This window comes from Myotis nattereri (genome assembly GCF_964212035.1).
Source record: "Myotis nattereri genome assembly, chromosome: 13".
NCBI lineage: Eukaryota > Metazoa > Chordata > Mammalia > Chiroptera > Vespertilionidae > Myotis > Myotis nattereri.
The window spans coordinates 8,394,665-8,412,892 of NC_138088.1; the positions used below are offsets into that span (position 1 = coordinate 8,394,665).

The following is an 18,228-nucleotide window of genomic DNA, read 5'->3' on the forward strand; positions in this document are numbered from 1 at the left end:
ATGGGGCTGAGCCTCCGAGGGGCGATCACAGAGATGGGACCCTATAAATTAACTAAACTCGAATCCGGCGCCCATTACATGCCTTCTGACGACACTCGGCTGACCGGGTTGCGGGCCCCCACACAGCCTTCGGCCGAAATGGCCGCCTCGGGAAGCTTAGAACCAACCCCCAGCGCTGGCTCCCACCCTCCACGGCCCCTCCCCGGCGGTATCCCGTAGACACTACCAACAGGAATAGCTCAGCCTCAGGGGGGCCCGGGTCTCGAGAGGGTGTCTGCTTCGCTAGGGGCGCGTTTCTGGCTTATCCTCTGCTCAGTCCACCTGCTTTTCTACTGTCACTGTGTGCGGCTCAGGGCTTGAATTCTTCCCCCAGGGAAGCCAAGAGCCCTGCAGGCTCGGGGTTCGAGTCCCCACGCAGGCCTCGCGCGTCCAGCACCAGCCTCTGGGCCCCCAGCCGCCGGTGAGGACTCGGCACCCGTTCGCGAGGCAGGGAGGCTGTTCGCGTCTGGAAACGCCCGCTGCGCGCCCGGGCGGGACTTCCCGGAGTCCGGCCCATCTGCCCACGTGGCGCGTCAGGAGCCGCTGCTCTAGGCGGGCCGGCCCCTGCGCAGCCCCGCGCCCGGGAGCCCCGCGCCCGGGAGCCCCGCGCCCGGGAGCCCCGAGCCCGGGAGCCCCGCGCCCCGCACCCGGGAGCTGTAGCGCCGGAACCTGCGCCCCGCACCCGGGAGCTGTAGCGCCGGAACCTGCTTCTGCCGGCCGGCGCGGACCCTGATGGTTGCCCCACTTTCCAGGAGGACGCAACGCAATCGTATTACCACGACGGAACCGGAAGTACGCAGAAAGCAGCGGGGCGGGGCCTCCACGGCGGGCTTCCGGGAACAGCGACCGCCTGGTCGCCATTTTGTCGCGCCCGAAGCGGAGCCGGGGATTGGTCAGCGGGTCGGGGGCGGGGCGGGCCCTGCGGAGAGAGCGGGGTGAGGAGGGCCGCGGGCTGAGGGACAGCGGGAGTTGGGGGAGGGGCGGGGGGCGAGCCCGAGCGCTGAGTCCCTGAAATACTGACGGGAGAGCCCCCCAGCGAACCCCAAGGACTCCGGGCTGAAGACCCGCGCGAGAGGAGAGACCCGTTTCCTGCCGAGGAGGAGAGGGAACGGGGGACAGACAACGGCGTCAGTGGCTTGAGCAGCGGACAGAGGTGTGTTCCGGCCCTCGGGTCGCCACTCCGCACCGTGAAGTCGCCCCCATCGCCCGCGGACCCTCCGGGAGTCTGGGCTTCGGCTCATGCGGTTCTGAGGGACGAGGTGCTGGGGCAGCGGGGGTCGCCGCTGCGGAAACGCACCAGTTGGGGGTCCTGCGTTCCTGCCACGTCCGGGCAGGCCACCAGTGTTTTTGCTCTAAAGACAGACAACTTGCCAGCCCGTCCTTGGGGAGGCGTTAGCAGCGTCAGGGACCAGCAGTTGTCATATTTCAGTAGCAAAGCCGGTAGGCGCCTCCTTTTGCTTCCCAGCCCGATTACGGTCAGGTGCAGCTCTAGGAAGAAAAGCAGCCGGGAGAGGCACGGCCGGGGCCGTCTCCGGGGCCCCAGGAGCATAAGCAATGTCAGGGGACACTGACCGGGGTCGCTCTCTGACGGGTGGAGGGAGAAGGAAATAACAATCATGCCGGAACAGCCCAAAGCACTGCGCAGTCAGAAAAGATACCCAGTACCCCTCCCCCAGCCAACCTGACCGCTCCAATGACCTCTCTCGGCCTGCTTTCCAAATACAACTGACCAGTTACTGACGGGGCCGCCCCGCTTCCTCACGGCACCGGGACAGGTGCCTTTCCTCGGGTCCTCCCAAATCACCCAGCACCAGCGCAGGTGCTGCCATCTCCCTTTGACACCCTCTCCCCTGGACAACTATAACCACCGGTAACATTATTTGACCATAGCTATGTCCGGGGTAGGCTGGTGGGCATCGCCAGTGTGGATGGATTTATAGATTTGAATTATACCTAACCATACTCAAAATAAAATCTTAGCGCCCATCACCTAATAGATCAAAGCAAGCAATGTGAATAGTAAACTAGAGCAGCACCGCGGTGTATAAAAGGCTTGTTTGCTGCCCTGGCCGGTGTCTCTCTTTGTGAGCATCATCCCCTGCACCAAAAGGCTGCAGATCAGGGCACACACCCAGGCTGTGGGTTCCTATGGGAGGCAACCAATCAACGTTACTCTCAAACATCAATGGTTTGTATTGTTTTTTTTCTCTCTCCCTCTCCCTCTCTCTAAAAACCAGTAACATATTATTTTTAAATATTTTAAATATTGTATGGTAAACACAATGTTGAGTGTGTTGGATTTTCAACAGTAGGACATTAATGGTAAAATCAGATTAAAGTCTATAGTTTAACAGTATTGTGCCAATGTGAATTTCATAGTTTAACAGACATGCCGTGGTTATATAGACATTATGTATAGAAGAAATGGTGAAGAAATGTATAGAAGAAATGTATAGAAGAAAAATACAGGAGCTCCCTGTATTTTTGCAACTTTTCCGTAGATTAAAATTATTCCAAATCACTTTATTTTTTAAAACTTATGCACAGTTTATCCGCCAGGGAGGAGGGTAATTTTTGCTTTTAACTGGGATACTGGTGGTTATTGCATCTTGAGTGACCCTGGAAGGAGTAACAAATATAATCAAAGCTCTTCTGCCTCAGTTCCGGTTTCTAGCTTTTTCCCTACCCAGCATTTCAGTATCTTCCCTGGGTCCCCACACACTCCACCCTCTCTGGATATGTGGCCATCCATCACTGAAAGTGACCACACCTGCTCTAGTTCCTGCCCCACTATTTTGTTGTCACAAAAGTGAACGTAATTCCAGGGTTCCTGACTGCTTTCAGAGTGGAAATAAGCTATAAGCAGGTAAGAACCACAAAGGTACAGGAGGAGAAGCTGTCAAGGCAGCAATGTAAAAGGAGAAGGAAGGAAATTCTGCAAACACATTAACACATCTGAGCTTTCATTGGTGTGGCATTGGCCCCCAGCCTTAACCCCAAGCACAGGAATTAGTCAACTCTGTAATGGAAGGCATCAGGCTACATGATAAACCAACAAAACCTAGAAAATAGGAGACCAAAACCTGAACACCAGTCAGTCACCAAGAGTCTAAATATAACAGCCCAGTTTTTTGCAATAACCGTGGACAGTTTTTATTCAGGGAATTCTTCCATAATAAAGGAAGGAGAGATTAAATATTAACAGCAAGAGAGCCTGGCCAGGGTTGGCTCAGTGGTTGAGCATCAACCTATGAACCAGGTGGTCACAGTTCAATTCCCCGCCTAGGTTGTGGGCTTGATCAAGGTAGCCGATCAGTGATATTATCATTGATGTTTCTAACTCTCCCTCTCCTTTCTTCTCTGAAATCAATAAAAAATATTTTTTAAAAAATGTATTAACAGCAGGAGAGAAGATTAAGAGGCTTTATTTGACGTACAACAATTAGAACTCTGAGAGAAGAAGTTTGTCTTCTGGAATCCAGTGGCTTTCATTATGTGGTGGGAGTGGAAGCTAGTAGCCACATTTATTTTTTTAGCATTTTTTTTAAAAAGACCAGTATTTTATTTCATATCAACAAGTAGCAAAGTAGAAACACTTTTTTCTTAATCTTATTCTAGCTGAATTTATATCTCCCAGGTGTGTAGACAAGCAGCTGCCATTTTGCCTATTAGAAGTATGAAAAAATTTTTAGAGGTCACTCATTTCTATTTGTTTTAACTTCTGAATATAATTAATGGAATGGGGGGAGGGACATCTATAATATTCTCAACAGTAAAGATTTTTTAAAAATGAAGAGAATGAAAAAAATTAATGGAATAGTTTAATTTCATATTAAACCTTTGCCATGTGCAGGTTTATCATGCAGTGGTAAAAGTTCCATGAAAGTTCCATAGGAACATGTTTGAGTAAGTAAAGCTACAGAAAATGCTTCCAGAGAAATATTTTGATTACAAATAAAATCAATATAAAATATCTAGTTTTGAAGGATGAGGTATTTTTCCTAAAAAAAAATCTGCAAAAATTTATTGGAGTGTAATTTGTAAGTATTTCCATGTGTAATACCACAGAGCAGAAAGGCTAAATCTGACACATCTATTTTTTTAAATATATTTTATTGATTTTTTTACAGAGAGGGAGGGAGAGAGAGAGTTAGAAACATCGATGAGAGAGAAACATCGATCAGCTGCCTCCTTCACATCTACCGGGGATGTGCCCGCAACCCAGGTACATGCCCTCGACCGGAATCGAACCCGGGACCCTTCAGTCCACAGGCTGATGCTCTATCCACTGAGCCAAACCGGCAGGGCAGGTATGTGATTATTATTTTTTTATTTCCATCACACATGAAATGGATTTTTTAGAAAGGACTTTACTTTCTTTAAGAGCAGTTTTAGGTTCCTAGCAACATTGAGAGGAAGATACTGTATAGAAATTCCCCACAGACACCCTGTTTCCACACATGTATAATCTTCCCCATCATCTATTTCCCCCACCAAAGTGGTACATTGGTTACAATTGATGAGCCTGCATTGACACATCATAATCATCCAAAGTCCATAGTTTACATTAGGGGTCATTCTTGAGGTTGCACATTCTGTGAGTTTAGACAAATGTATATTGACATATATCCATCATTGTATCATGCAGAATCCTTCACTACCCTAAACATCTTTTGTGCTCTACTTACCCCTCCCTCCACCACCACCCCTGGCAATCACTGCTTTTTACTGTCTCCATAGTTTTGGCCTTTATGGTCAGGGTGCGTATGGGAGGCAACTAATCAATGTTTCTCTCTCCCTCGCCCTCTACCTCCCTCTCTAAAAAATCAAGTGCTCGCTTCAGTAGCACATATACCAAAATTGGAACAATACAGAGATACATGGCCCCTGCACAAGGACATGCAAATTCGTGAAGCGTTCCATATTCTTTTTAAATCAATAAAAATATATTTTTAAATGTATATTTTATTGATTTTTTACAGAGAAGAAGGGAGAGGGATAGAGAATTAGAAACATCGATGAGAGAGATCGATCAGTTGCCTCCTGCACGCCTCCCAGTGGGGATGGGCCCGCAACCAAGATACATGCCCTTGACCGGAATCGAACCCGGGACCCTTCAGTCTGCAGTCCGACACTCTATCCACTGAGCCAAACTGGTCCGGCAATAAAAATATATTTTTTAAAAAGATATAGCCATCTTAGCTTTGCACCACATACATTGGTATTTTAAAATGCTAGAGCACTCTGATACTTGTTTCCAAACACTTAAGATCATTCTATTTTAAACTGAAAACAGCTCAAATGCTCTACATACCTTCTTGGGAAGAGACAGTTGTCCCTGTCCTTTGTGATGGACTTTGGTCTATGGATAATAGTAGCCACATTTAAAAAAATAACACAAAAAACAAACAGGTAACATTAATTGTAATATTTGTATTTGAGTCAACATATCCAAAGTATCATATGTAATCAATACATAAAATTATCAATGAGTTTTTTTTACCCTATATTAAATCTTTTAAGCCTGGTGTGTATTTTCTACCCACAGTGCATATCAAAACAGATGCTAAATTTTTATTGGGAATACTTAATGTAGATTTAGATTTCATAACATTTACAATTGAAAAACAGATTCACATATCCACAACTTAAGTATGTTCCAAACATACTAGTACTTAAAAGTTTTCCAATAACTGAATTGAATATCAGTTTTAAAATTTAAATTAAGGCAAGAATGTGGAGAAATTGGAACTTATGTGTGTTGCTGATAGGAATGTAAAATGGTGCAGCTGCTATGGAAAACAGTACAGCTATTCCTCAAAAAATTAAAAAGAATTACCTATGATCCAGCAATTCCATTTCTGGGTATACACTGAAAAGAATTGAATGGAAGGTCTCAAAGTGATATTTGTACACCTTCATAGCAACATTATTTACGATTAGAGGCCCAGTGCACGGATTTCTGCACCGGTGGGGTCCCTCAGCCTGGCCTGTCCCCTCTCTCACAATCTGGGACCCCTCGGGGGATGTCTGACTGCTGGTTTTGGCCTGATCCCCAGCAGTCCGACATCCCCTCGGGATGTAGTAGTGCGCGAAGCAGCAGGCGGCCGGGGAGGAGTCTGAGCCCGGGCCTGGTGCTGTGCCACTCCCACTCATTCCAGCCCAGCTGCTGGGTAGTGCTGCCACAGAGGCAGGAGAGACTCGGGCTGCTGCAGCTGCGCTTGCCAGCCATGAGCCAGGCCTCTGGCGCCTGTTGGGAGTGCACTGACCACCGGAGGGCAGCTCCTGCATTGAGCATCTTCCCCTTGGTGGTCAGTGCGTGTCATAGCGACCAGTCGACTGGTTGTTCGGTCGTTTGGTCACTTAGGCTTTTATATAGAGAGGTAGTCAAAAAGTGGAAGCAACCCAAGTGTTCACTGACAGATGAATGGATAAACAAAATGTGACAAAGCCCTGGCCAGTGTTGCTCAGGTGATTGAGCGTCCTACTATGCACCAAAAGGTTGCTAGTTCGATTTCTGGTCAGGGCATGTGCCCAGATGGTGGACTCAATCCCCAGTAAGGGACATGCAGGAGGCAGCTGATTGATGTTTCACTCTCACATGGATGTTTTGCTCTCTTTCCATCTCCCTTCCTTTATCTCTAAAAATCTATTTTTTAAAAAATAGCCTAAAAGATGGTGAATTTTATGTTGTATATTTTACCACAATTAAGATAAAAAGTGAGGCCCTGGCCAGTGTTGCTCCATTAATGTTTCTGTCTGAGCCAAACACTGGCCAGTTTAATGCATTTTTAAAAATATTTTTTTATTGATTTCAGAGAGGAAGGCAAAGGGAGAGAGAGACAGAAACACCAATGATGAGAGAGAATCAATGATCAGCTGCCTCCTGCACGCCCCCCACTGGGGATCCAGCCCACAACCCAGGCATGTGCCCTGACTTGGAATGGAACCGTGACCTCCTAGTTCATAGGTCGATGCTCTACCATTGAGCCAAACCAGCCAGGCTGATTGGCACAATTTTAAGACATAAAGAGGGTATTTATGTTGCATTAAAGTGCTCACAAAACTATGATCATAGGCAACTGAAGAGGTAGAAAAACTTGTTGATTTATAAATGTAAACCAGTTAGCCAGTGACAGCATTTCAGAGGCAGTGACATGTGAAAAAGCCAAGATGCTACACCCCTAGAATGAGTGCTGAAAGCTGTTCATGTAAGGCTAATAGGGGGTGGTTTGATAAATTTAAGAAAGGAAGTGTTTGTTTATAAGTACATTAGACATGTACTTTATATAAGAAAGGTTAGTGAATTAATTCAATTTTCATTATTTTTAATGGGGGAAAAATGATTCCGTTTTCAAACAAATTGTTTCTCAAACAGCCTTCTGGAATGAATTAAGTTCGAGAACCAAGGTTCCATTGTACAGACAAGAGGAAGCATATACCATGTTGATAAGTTGGAAGAATTAACTTCATTAACATCATTAAAAGTAACATTATGTACTATCCATAGCAATCTATAGATTCAATGAAATCCTTATTTAAATACCAACGGTGCCCTGCTGCTTTGGCTCAATGGATAGAGCATCAGGCTGTGGACTGAAGAGTCCTGGATTCAATTCCAGTCAAGGGCATGTACCTCAGTTGCAGGCTCGATCCTCATCCCTGGTCAGGGCTTGTGTAGAAGGCAACCAATCGAAATATCTCACATTGATGTCTCTCTCTCTCTCTCTCTCTCTCTCTCTCTCTCTCTCTCTCTCTGTCTCCCCTCTCCCTTCCACTCTCTCTAAAAATCAATGGAAAAATATCCTCAAGTAGGATTAACAACAACAACAACAAAATACCAATGGCATATTTCACAGATCTAAAGCAATCACTCCAACAATTTATATGGAACCAAAAAAGACCCCAAATAGCACTCACTAGCAATCCTGAAAAAGAATAACAAAGTTGGAGGGATCACAACACCAGAGGTCAAGTTATACTACAAAGCCATTGTAATCTAAACAGCCTGGTACTGCCACAAGAACAGGCGTATAGACCAATGGAACAGCACAGAGAGCCCAGAAATTGACCCACGCCGATATGGTCAATTAATATTTATCAAAGGAGGTAAGAGCATACAATTGAGGAAAGACAGTCTCTTCAATAAATGCTGCTGGGGAAATTGAACTAGACCATCAACTTATACCATACACAATAGTAAACTCAAAATGTGTAAAAGAGTTTAGAAGTAAGTTGTGAAACCATAAAAAAATCCTAGAAGAGTCAGGCTGGCATAGTTCAGTGGCTGAGCATCAACCTATGAACTAGGAGGTCATGGTTTGATTCCCAATCAGGGCATATGCCCCAGTTGTGGGCTTGATTCCCAAAGTGGAGTATGCAGGAGGCAGCCAATCAATGATTGTCTCTCAATCACTGATGTTTCTCTCTCTCTCCCCCTCTCCCTTCCTCTCTGAAAGCAATAAAAATATACTTTTAATAAAATCCAAGAAAAAGTATATAGGCAGTAAAATCTCAGACATCTTGCAGCAGAATTTTTACTGATACATTTCCTAGAGCAAGTGAAACAAAGGAAAAATAAACAAATGGGACCACAGCAAACTAAAAAGCTTCTGCATTGCAAAAGAAATTACTAACAAAATGAAAAAAGAGTGCAGCCTGTGTGGCTCAGAGGTTGAGTGTCAATCCATGAACCAGGAATTCATGGTTTGATTCCTGGTCAGGGCACATGCTCAGGTTACCGGCTCCATCCCCAGTAGGAGTCATGCAGGAGGCAGCCAATCAGTGATTCTCTCTCATCATTGATATTTCAATCTTTCTCCCTTTCTCTTCTTCTCTGAAATCAATTAAAAAATATATTTATCCCTGACCGGTTTGGCTCAGTGGATAGAGCATCGGCCTGTGGACTGAAGGGTCCCGGGTTCGATTCCGGTCGAGGGCATATACCTTGGTTGGGGGCACATCCCCAGTGGGAGGTGTGCAGGAGGCAGCTGATTGATGTTTCTCTCTCATCGATGTTTCTAACTGTCTGTCCCTCTCCCTTCCTCTCTGTAAAAAATCAATAAAATATATTTTTAAAAAATATATATTTAAAAAATTAAATGGGAGCTCGCTGTATGAGGGTTAATTTCCAAAATATATAAAGACCTCATACAACTCAATACCAGGAAGACAATTCAATTAAAAATGGGCAAAGGACCTGAATAGACACTTCTCCAAAGAGGACATACAGATGGTCAATAGGCATATGAAGAGATGCTCAACATCTCTAATTATCAGAGAAATGTAAGTTTAAACTACAGCTTGGTCGGCGTGGTTCAGTGGTTGAGCATCAACCTATGAACCAGGAGGTCACGGTTGGATTTCTGGTCAGGGCACAGGCCTGGGTTGTGGGCTTGATCCCCAGTAGGGGGCAAGCAGGAGGCAGCCAGTCAATGATACTCTCTCATCATTGATGTTTCTCTCTCTTCCCCTCCCTTCCTCTCTGAAATCAATAAAAATAGATTTTTTTAAAAAAAAAAAAATCCACACCTACCCACACAAAATATATTACAGCAATACTCTTAAAATAAATTTATGTAAATGACCCACACATTTTGTTACTTCTCAGATCACAAAACTTTAATACTCCCCACTGACTATGTTATCTTCAAATTTTTTCTCAAATTTTGAAATATTTTATCACTTAAAAATTGTATGATAATAGTTTTTGCAGAGTTGAAAAGCACCCCAAATTTATTTGTAATTTTCTTGTTCAAAAACATGAAAGGAAATAGTCAACTCAGAATGTCAGTGGCTGCCCTGGCTGATGTGGTTCAATAGGTTGGAGCATCATCCTATACACCAAAAGATGGCAGGTTCAATTCCCAGTTAGGGCACATGCCCAGGTTGTAGGTTCCATTCCTGATCAGGCACATATGAGAGATAGCCAACCAATGTTTCTCTCTCACATCAAGGTTCTCCCTCCCTCCCTTTGTCTCTAAAAAAATCAAAGTCAATATCTCTTACATTTGTACAATATCTGTAAACTTTCTGTATGTCCTAATATTCCAGAACTTTTAAAAAATATATTTTTATTGGTTTTAGAGAAGGGAGATAGAAACATCAATGATGAGAGAAAATAATTGATCAGCTGCCTCCTGCACACCCCCTACTGGGGATCAAGCCCACAACCCGGACATGTGCCCTGACCTGGAATAGAACTGTGACCTCTTGGTTCAGGGGTCCGTACTCAACCCCTGAGCAACACTGGTTGAGCAAATATTCAATAACTTTTTAAATGGAAGTTACTAAAACAAAGAAGAACAGCCCTAGCTGGTTTGGCTCAGTGGATAGAGCATGGGTCTGTGGAGTGAAGGGTCCCAGGTTCGATTCTGGTCAAGAGCACATGCCTGGATTGCGAGCTCAATCTCCTTTAGGGGGCATGCAGGAGGCAGGCGATCAATGATTCTCTCTCTCATCATTGATGTTCCTATCTCTCTCTTCCTCTCCCTTCCTTTCTTAAATCAATAAAAACATTAAAAAACCAACAACAAAAAAAGAGGCACAGAGACGCTGCAAGCTGCATTTCACCCAACACATCCTTTTCTTCCTTCCAGTTTTATAATTGACACTAGAGGCCTGGTGCACAAAATTCGTGCACTAGGGAAGAGGGGAATGTCTCTCAGCCCAGCCTGCACCCTCTTCAATCTGGGATTGAACCTAAACCAGCAGTTGGACATCCCTCTCACAATCCCGGACTGCTGGCTCCCAACTGCTCGCCTGCCTGCCTGACTGATTGCCCCTAACTGCTTCTGCCTGCCAGCCTGATCACCCCCTAACCACTCCCCTGCCAGTCCAATTGACACCTAACCACTCCCCTGATGGCCCGGTTGCCCCCAACTGCCCTCCCCTGCTGGCCTGGTCGCCCACAATTGCTCTCCCCTTCCAGCCATCTTGTGGTTGTGGGCGTTGCCATCTTTGAGGGCATGGCAATTAGCATATTCCCTCCTTATTGTCTGTGGATGCCACCATCTATGAGGGTGGGACAGTCAATTAGCATATTTCCTCCTTATTGGCTGTGGACACCGCCATCTTTGCGACAGCATGAGGGTCAATTAGCATATTCCCTCTTTCTTAGATAGGATATTACAGCATATCTTTTTTTTTTTAATATATTTTTTATTGATTTTTTACAGAGAGGAAGGGAGAGAGATAGAGAGTTAGAAACATCAAGGAGAGAGAAACATCGATCAGCTGCCTCCTGCACATCTCCTACTGGGGATATGCGCGCAACCCAGGTACATGCCCTTGACCGGAATCGAACCTGGGACCTTTCAGTCCGCAGGCCGATGCTCTATCCACTGAGCCAAACCGGTTTCGGCTATTACAGCATATCTTAATCCAAATGATTTTCTGACTTTCTGAGGCCCCAGTAAGTGAAGGGATCTACATACTTTTGGGCAGAAAAACTTATGATTAGGCTAAAGTTGACAATTCACAATGGGGAGAGCTAGCTAGTCCCTTAGCTCACTATTATCCAAGTCAGGACTTGTTGCAGGCTTGGTCTGCTGAGGAAGTGGTCAAAGAGCGAGCAGATACTCAATACTACCCCGTCTCCACCTGCAGTCTTTTGCTACACAAAGAAACCAATCCAACAAGTAACCATCAAGCTCAGGGGGGGTGCAATAACTCCTCTTTCACTATTTAACACAAAGTGCTGTTTGAAAGAACTGTAAAGTTCCTGAAAGAATTGCAAACCAGGTGATGACTTACTTCTTGAATAAGAATTGGTGCTGCTTCAAAGGTGCACTTTTCTATATTGATCAAGAAAAATTAACTAGCCGGCTGGCATGGCTCAGTGGTTGAGTGTCGACCTATGAACCAGGAGGTCATGGTTTGATTCCCAGTCAGGGCACATGCCAGGGTTGCAGGCTCAATCCCCAGTAGGGGGCATGCAGGAGGCAGCCAATCAATGATTCTCTCTCATCACTGATGTTTCTATCTGCCGGAAGCCGGTGGTCCACCCTTGCTGCTTGACACAGTCGCTGCAGGGAAGAAACATCTGCACAGCTTATGTTTCAAGGGACCTGGCGTATATGGCATATGTTTGCTCCCCCTCCTAGCGCTATGTGTTTTAAACAGGACCACCTCCCCGAGAAAGGTTGTTTCCCCAGGTGGGGATTTTTTCCCTGGAGTTAGGGATTAACAGGACTAAGGAAGGGAATAAATCCGTAAAACCCTTAACTAAGTGCCAGGCGGGTAATCACTTTAACTACGAACAATCACGCTTAAACTACATAATCTTTATTTAGGATAATCTCCTTCAGTTACTTCCTTGTATCTTTTTTTTTTTTTAATATATTTTATTGATTTCTTACAGAGAGGAAGGGAGAGAGATAGAGAGTTAGAAACATCGATGAGAGAAAAACATCGATCAGCTGCCTCTTGCACATCTCCTACTGGGGATATGCCCGCAACCCAGGTACATGCCCTTGACCGGAATCGAACCTGGGACCTTTCAGTCCGCAGGCCAAGGCTCTATCCACTGAGCCAAACCGGTTTCGGCACTTCCTTGTATCTTAACAGAACGGTAGAGTAGTGACCTTGGAGTGGAGATAACAAACGCCCTAACCTTTGGAATAGAATGGAAAGGATTAAAATCAACTGGAATAAATACAGATGTAACAGGACAATACAGAACCCAACTATGCTGATCAACTGAACACTGCCTCCCTGTCATTCCTTCTTTGCCGACTCCGTCCACACCTTTGGGAACCCCTGGACCTGCTGGGGCTGGACCCCAACATCTATCCATCCCTCTCTTTTCCTCTCTGAAATCAATAAAAAGTATTAAAAAAAAGAGAAAAATTAACTAGATGAGGTAGTGACTGAACTTGCCGGCATCCCAGCTGGGTTATCTTATTCCTTATCTCTACCTAGTAGAGCACCTGGCCTCAAGAAGATGCATTACATTTGGACCAAACCTATACTGTAGCTGGGCACTTCAAGTTGCTTTCTCACTTCATCCTTTCCTTCTCTCAGATGGGAAAGAGAGGGTTTGTGAATCAGCCTAAAATTTCTATCCCTACCTGGGTTCAAGAGTGTAACAGTGCTGGGCTGGCATGGCTCAACGGTTGAGCATCAACCTATGAATCAGGAGGTCACAGTTCGATGCCTGGTCAGGGCACAAGCCTGGGTTGTGGGCTCAAACCCCAATATATGGCATGCAGGAGGCAGACAGTCAGTGATTCTCTCTCATCATTGATGTTCCTCTCTCTCTCTCTCCGCTACCTTCCTCTCTGAAATCAATAAAATACCTTTAACAACAACAACAAAAAGAGTGTTAACAATTAATAGTCCAGATTCTGTAACCAGAATGACTCAGCTCCATGCTCAGATCTGTCACCTACAAGCTGAGTGATCTTAGGAAAGTTACCTTAATGATTCTGTACCTCAGTTTTTTTCCACTAACTGGGATGATAGTAATACCATCTACTGTTGTGTTGCTATGCTTAAATGTGATTAAGTATTCACAATAGTGCAAAGCACAGTGAAGGTGCAATACAAGTTAGCTATTGTTATTGCTGTGTGACAGATACTGTGATTTTAATTAAGAGCCTTCACTGAGCTATGGTGATTCTGCCTACCCAATGACACTCTCCTTGGTCAACGTTGTTTTTTTTTTGTTTGTTTGTTTTTTTAATATATACTTTATTGATTTTTTACAGAGAGGAAGGGAGAGAGATAGAGAGAGTTAGAAACATCGATGGGAGAGAAACATCGATCAGCCGCCTCCTGCACACCTCCCACTGGGGACGTGCCCGCAACCCAGGCACATGCCCTCGACCGGAATCGAACCTGGGACCCTTCAGTCCGCAGGCCGACGCTCTATCCACTGAGCCAAACCGGTTTCGGCTCAACGTTTAATGTGTACAGTGTTCTTTTAGGGGTTAACTAGAAAATTTTAATAGACCCTAAACAATACCTCTGTATCACTTGTTACAGATTAGTGGTTTCCAGAGAGGAGCTTATTTTATTTTATTTTATTATTTTAAAAATATATTTTATTGATTTTTTACAGAGAGGAAGGGAGAGGGATAGAGAGAAACATCAATGAGCGAGAAACATCGATCAGCTGCCTCTTGCATGCCCCCTATTGGGGATGTGCCCGCAGCCAAGGTACATGCCCTTGACCGGAATCGAACCTGAGACCCTTGAGTATGCAGGCCGACGCTCTATCCACTGAGCCAAACCGGTTAGGGCGAGAGGAGCTTATTTTAAAACAAAACATTTATTGAAAGATATTAAATTTGTGCTAATCTACTGATATAAACAACAGGGAATAAACAGGCAGGTCAATCTGTAAGAGAATATGTGTAAATGTGTGTGGTCTCCCCACGTCCTGCGTGGTTCAGGGTTCAGGATCTGGAAGTGGGGCTGCACACAAATGAGATGAGACAACAATTTGGAAATTGGGGGGCCAGGCGAGAGCCCATCCCAAGAGGATGGACTCTCTTGTGCTCTTTGTATTCAGTTTGGGATCCACCCATAGCCCTTAGGCAGACAAGTTCCAGTAATAGGCAGCCTATCTTATCAGTAAGGATTTACACCACTATTTGGTGGGGAAGTTGCTTCAGCTACCATTGTCTCAACTAAACAGTGGATGCATAGCTCTGACCTCTGCCAGGGCTTCAAGGGTCACCAGCCTCCTGGGTTCCTTGTCCACACCTGTCTGCTAATGAAGACAATAGGCGGCTTCCCACAAGAATATAGCTTGGGGTGACCTTCATTTGTTTCGAGTTTCTGAACCATAGACCTTAAAGGTGCTTCTCTGGGCAGATACTCTCAAGAATCAGAAAACATCTCTTTAGGTTTCAGAGCTTAGGGGAGATACTTTTGTGGACACAAAGGTTTAAAAAAAAGGGTGGAGGCCCATATGGCATAGCTGAAGTGGTCCATGTAGACCAAGTGTGTGGGCAAGTATTCCACAGTTGGTGAGATGGGCCAGACATTTGTGGAAAAGGCCAGAGATCTGTGGCTCTAGTGATTGTGCTGGCACTTGCCTCTAAAAAACCCCACAGTGCAGCCCAAGTGCTCATCAATAGATGAGTGGATAAAAAAGCTGTGGTACAGTTACATGATGGAGTACTACTCAGTTGTAAAAAAGGAAATCTTACCTTTTGTGACAGCATAGATAAACCTGGACAGCATTATGCTAAATGAAATAAGCCAGTCAGAGAAAGACAAGTACCATTTGATCTCACTCATATATGCAATCCAGTAAACAAAATAAACTAGCAAACAAAATAGAAACAGATTCATAGATACAGAGAACAGGCTAACAGCTGTTAGAGGGGAGGGGGCTGCAGGTCCGGTGAAAAGGTGAAGAGATTTAAAGGAAAAAAATCTCACTGACACAGGCAACAGTACAGTAATTGCCAGAGACAAAGGGGCGTGGAGGGTGTAGGGGGAATAAATTATGATGGAAGGAGACTTGACTTGGTGAACACACTATATACGGACGATGTATTATAGAATTGTACACCTGAAACCTATATAATTTTATTAACAAATGTTATTCCAATAAATTCCAGAAATAAACAACAGAAAAAGAAGAAAAAACATCATAGTGACCGCCTGGGATAGCTCCCTTGAACTAGGAGTATGTTCATAACCAGGCCCAGGCCCTAGTCTCACTAGACGACAAGGATTACTAGAGAAACGTAGGATCAACGGTGAGAGTCAAGACCTCCACCACGCCCTTCGTCTGCTCCATCTGCCAGTGCCACCGCCAGCCCCTGAAGCTGATGTGGTCCAGGGAGACCTCAGCCAAGAACCTGCAGCTTCGAAGTTCCCTTCAGCTCAGGGGCACCCAGGAGAAACTCTGGAGGAAGGCTCTACTTCCAGGGTGGAGACAGATGTTGCAAAGCTACAGGATAGCGCCTATGGCTGGACCCTCCCTGTTGATGGCGAGATGCCCAGGTACAGTCCCAGCAACTTCACCCTGCTGGGGGACTCTCGGTAGCATCCAAAAAGCCATGAGGGGCATTTTCTACATCCTTTCTGGTGAAGACCTGGACCAACCCTGTGCGAGGACTGTACTGACAGTCTTTTGGAGCAGTTGGACGCCCAGCTCAGGATCTGACAGTTAGAACTACAAATGCTGTTTGGAGACCAGAGATGGATTAAGTGAGGACTGCAGAAGGAGCTGAAGGTTGTGGAGCTGGAGGAAGCAAGGCTGGTCCAGGAGTTGGAGGAGGTGGAGAAGAACCGAGAAAGGGCAGCTGTGGCTCTGGAGGCAGCCCAGGCTGAGACTGAGGCACTGGAACAGCAGGAAAGGCAGTGCCATAGGGACTATAGTAAATTGCAATTAGAACTACAGGATGAGCTGTGGATCGTGGAGTACGTACTCTCAGACCCAGATAGCTTGGCTAAGATCTGCGATGATGGCCCCTTGGCCATCATCAGTAACTTCAGATTGGGCTGTGTCCCCACTGTCCTGTTTGCTGGAGTGAGATCAATGCAGGCTGGGGGTTGACAGCCTTGCTGCTTGTGGCCCGTCTAACACAATTGGTCTGCAGTTTCAGAGCAACTCATCCTCTGCAGAAACCACTCCTATCCGAGGTCATTAACAGAGGACCTCACTGAGCTGCCCTTGTTCTGCACCGAGGGGGAAAAGTGCTCTCTTGGATAAAAAGTTTGACCAGGCGATGGTGGCCTTCCTGGACTACATGCAGCAGGTCAAGGAGGAAGCAAAGGCGAGCCGGCTCTCTGCAAAGGATCCATGTGGAGAAGGGGCTGAGAGAAGACCCCGGAGCCAGTGACGAATTCTACTCCATCAGAACCCACCTGAACACAGCGGAGCGGTGGACAAGGGCACTCAAGCTCATGCTGACAAATTTTAAGTGGAGTCTCGCTTGGGTCTCCTTAAGGTACTGTCACAAATAACTTTATTTGAACATCATGCTAAGTAATATACGCCAGAGAAAGAACAAATTATAGAAACAGACTCATAGAGAACAGGCAGACAGCTCTGATGAGGATATGGGGGATAAACGGTGATGGAAAATAACAAAATAAAGGGAAAAATTTACTTTTTAAAAAAAAAAGGATTACTGCATCATTGATGAAAAATAGAGAACTGTCCAACTTTATGGGATCAAATAGCCCATTTGGCTCAGAGTCCCTCCTAATGAACTGCATAAATATAGCTTCTTGGACCTGGTTTCACAGTCCAAATTTGGCAGCATTACTATTTTGGTATAATTGTAATACTTGCTTCAGATTAGCTTCTTGCATTTTCTCTCCAGAAACATATTTTTCTATAGCTGTGATGGAATCATTGTGGGATTTCTTAAAAATGCCTGAGTTTTGGCCCTACTTGGTTTGGCTCAGTGGATACAGCATCAGCCTGAGGACCAAAGGGCCCCGGGCTCGATTCTGGTCAAGGGCACATACCTTGGTTGCAGGCTCCTCCCTGGCCTGGCCACGGTCATGGCTCAAGCAGGAGGCAACCCACCGATGTATTTCTCTCACATCCATGTTTCTGTCTTTCCCACTCTCCCTAAAATTTAATGAAAAAATACCCTCGGGTGAGGATTAACCAAAAAACAAAACAAAAACCCGAGTTTTGTAGGACCTGTTTTCTATAATTTTGCCTCGTTGTCACCTTCCTCTGACTACTCCTGCCCTTATTCTTCCAATGTTTTCTTTCTCGGAAAGTTCTCATGACAATCTGTGCTCCTCTATCCTCTATCCTCCTTGGCCAGTCATAATCTGACACTATTCCAAGCACGGCTTAACTGAACTGGTGACTTTAAAATAACCTGCTGAACCTGTGACGACTGCCTGACTTTATCCTCTTTATGAAGTGTCCCAGAAGTGGTAATAATCACTCATTCTAGAACATACGGCGAACAATCTGCTGCGCTGCCTCGGGCGGGCAGTCCTCCCAGCCAGCCTGTGGGCTCGGTGCTCGGTAACCGAGAAGCCCGCGTTCCCCCTGCGGCTTCCGAGGCTTTGGGGGGCTTCAGCCCAAGAGCTAATCTCTAAGCAATTAATTCCCCCCTAAATCCTGCCACCAGAGCAGCCTTTATCCGGTGTTTTCAGTTTCCTCTTTCCTCCTCGGCAGGAAACGGCTCTCTCCTCTCGCGCGGGTCTTCTGCCCGGCGTCCTTGGGGCTCGCTGGGCGGCCCTCCTGTCAGTATT

The 18,228-nt window shown here is 45.6% G+C and overlaps 1 pseudogene across 1 annotated transcript; it reads left to right on the plus strand.

Moving 5' to 3' along the window:
• LOC308529162 (beclin-2-like) lies at positions 1 to 16,968 on the plus strand (annotated as a pseudogene). Its single transcript has 3 exons — positions 1 to 208; positions 792 to 974; positions 15,804 to 16,968. The product of its transcript is annotated as a beclin-2-like (transcript).
• Positions 16,969 to 18,228: the final 1,260 nt, after the last annotated feature.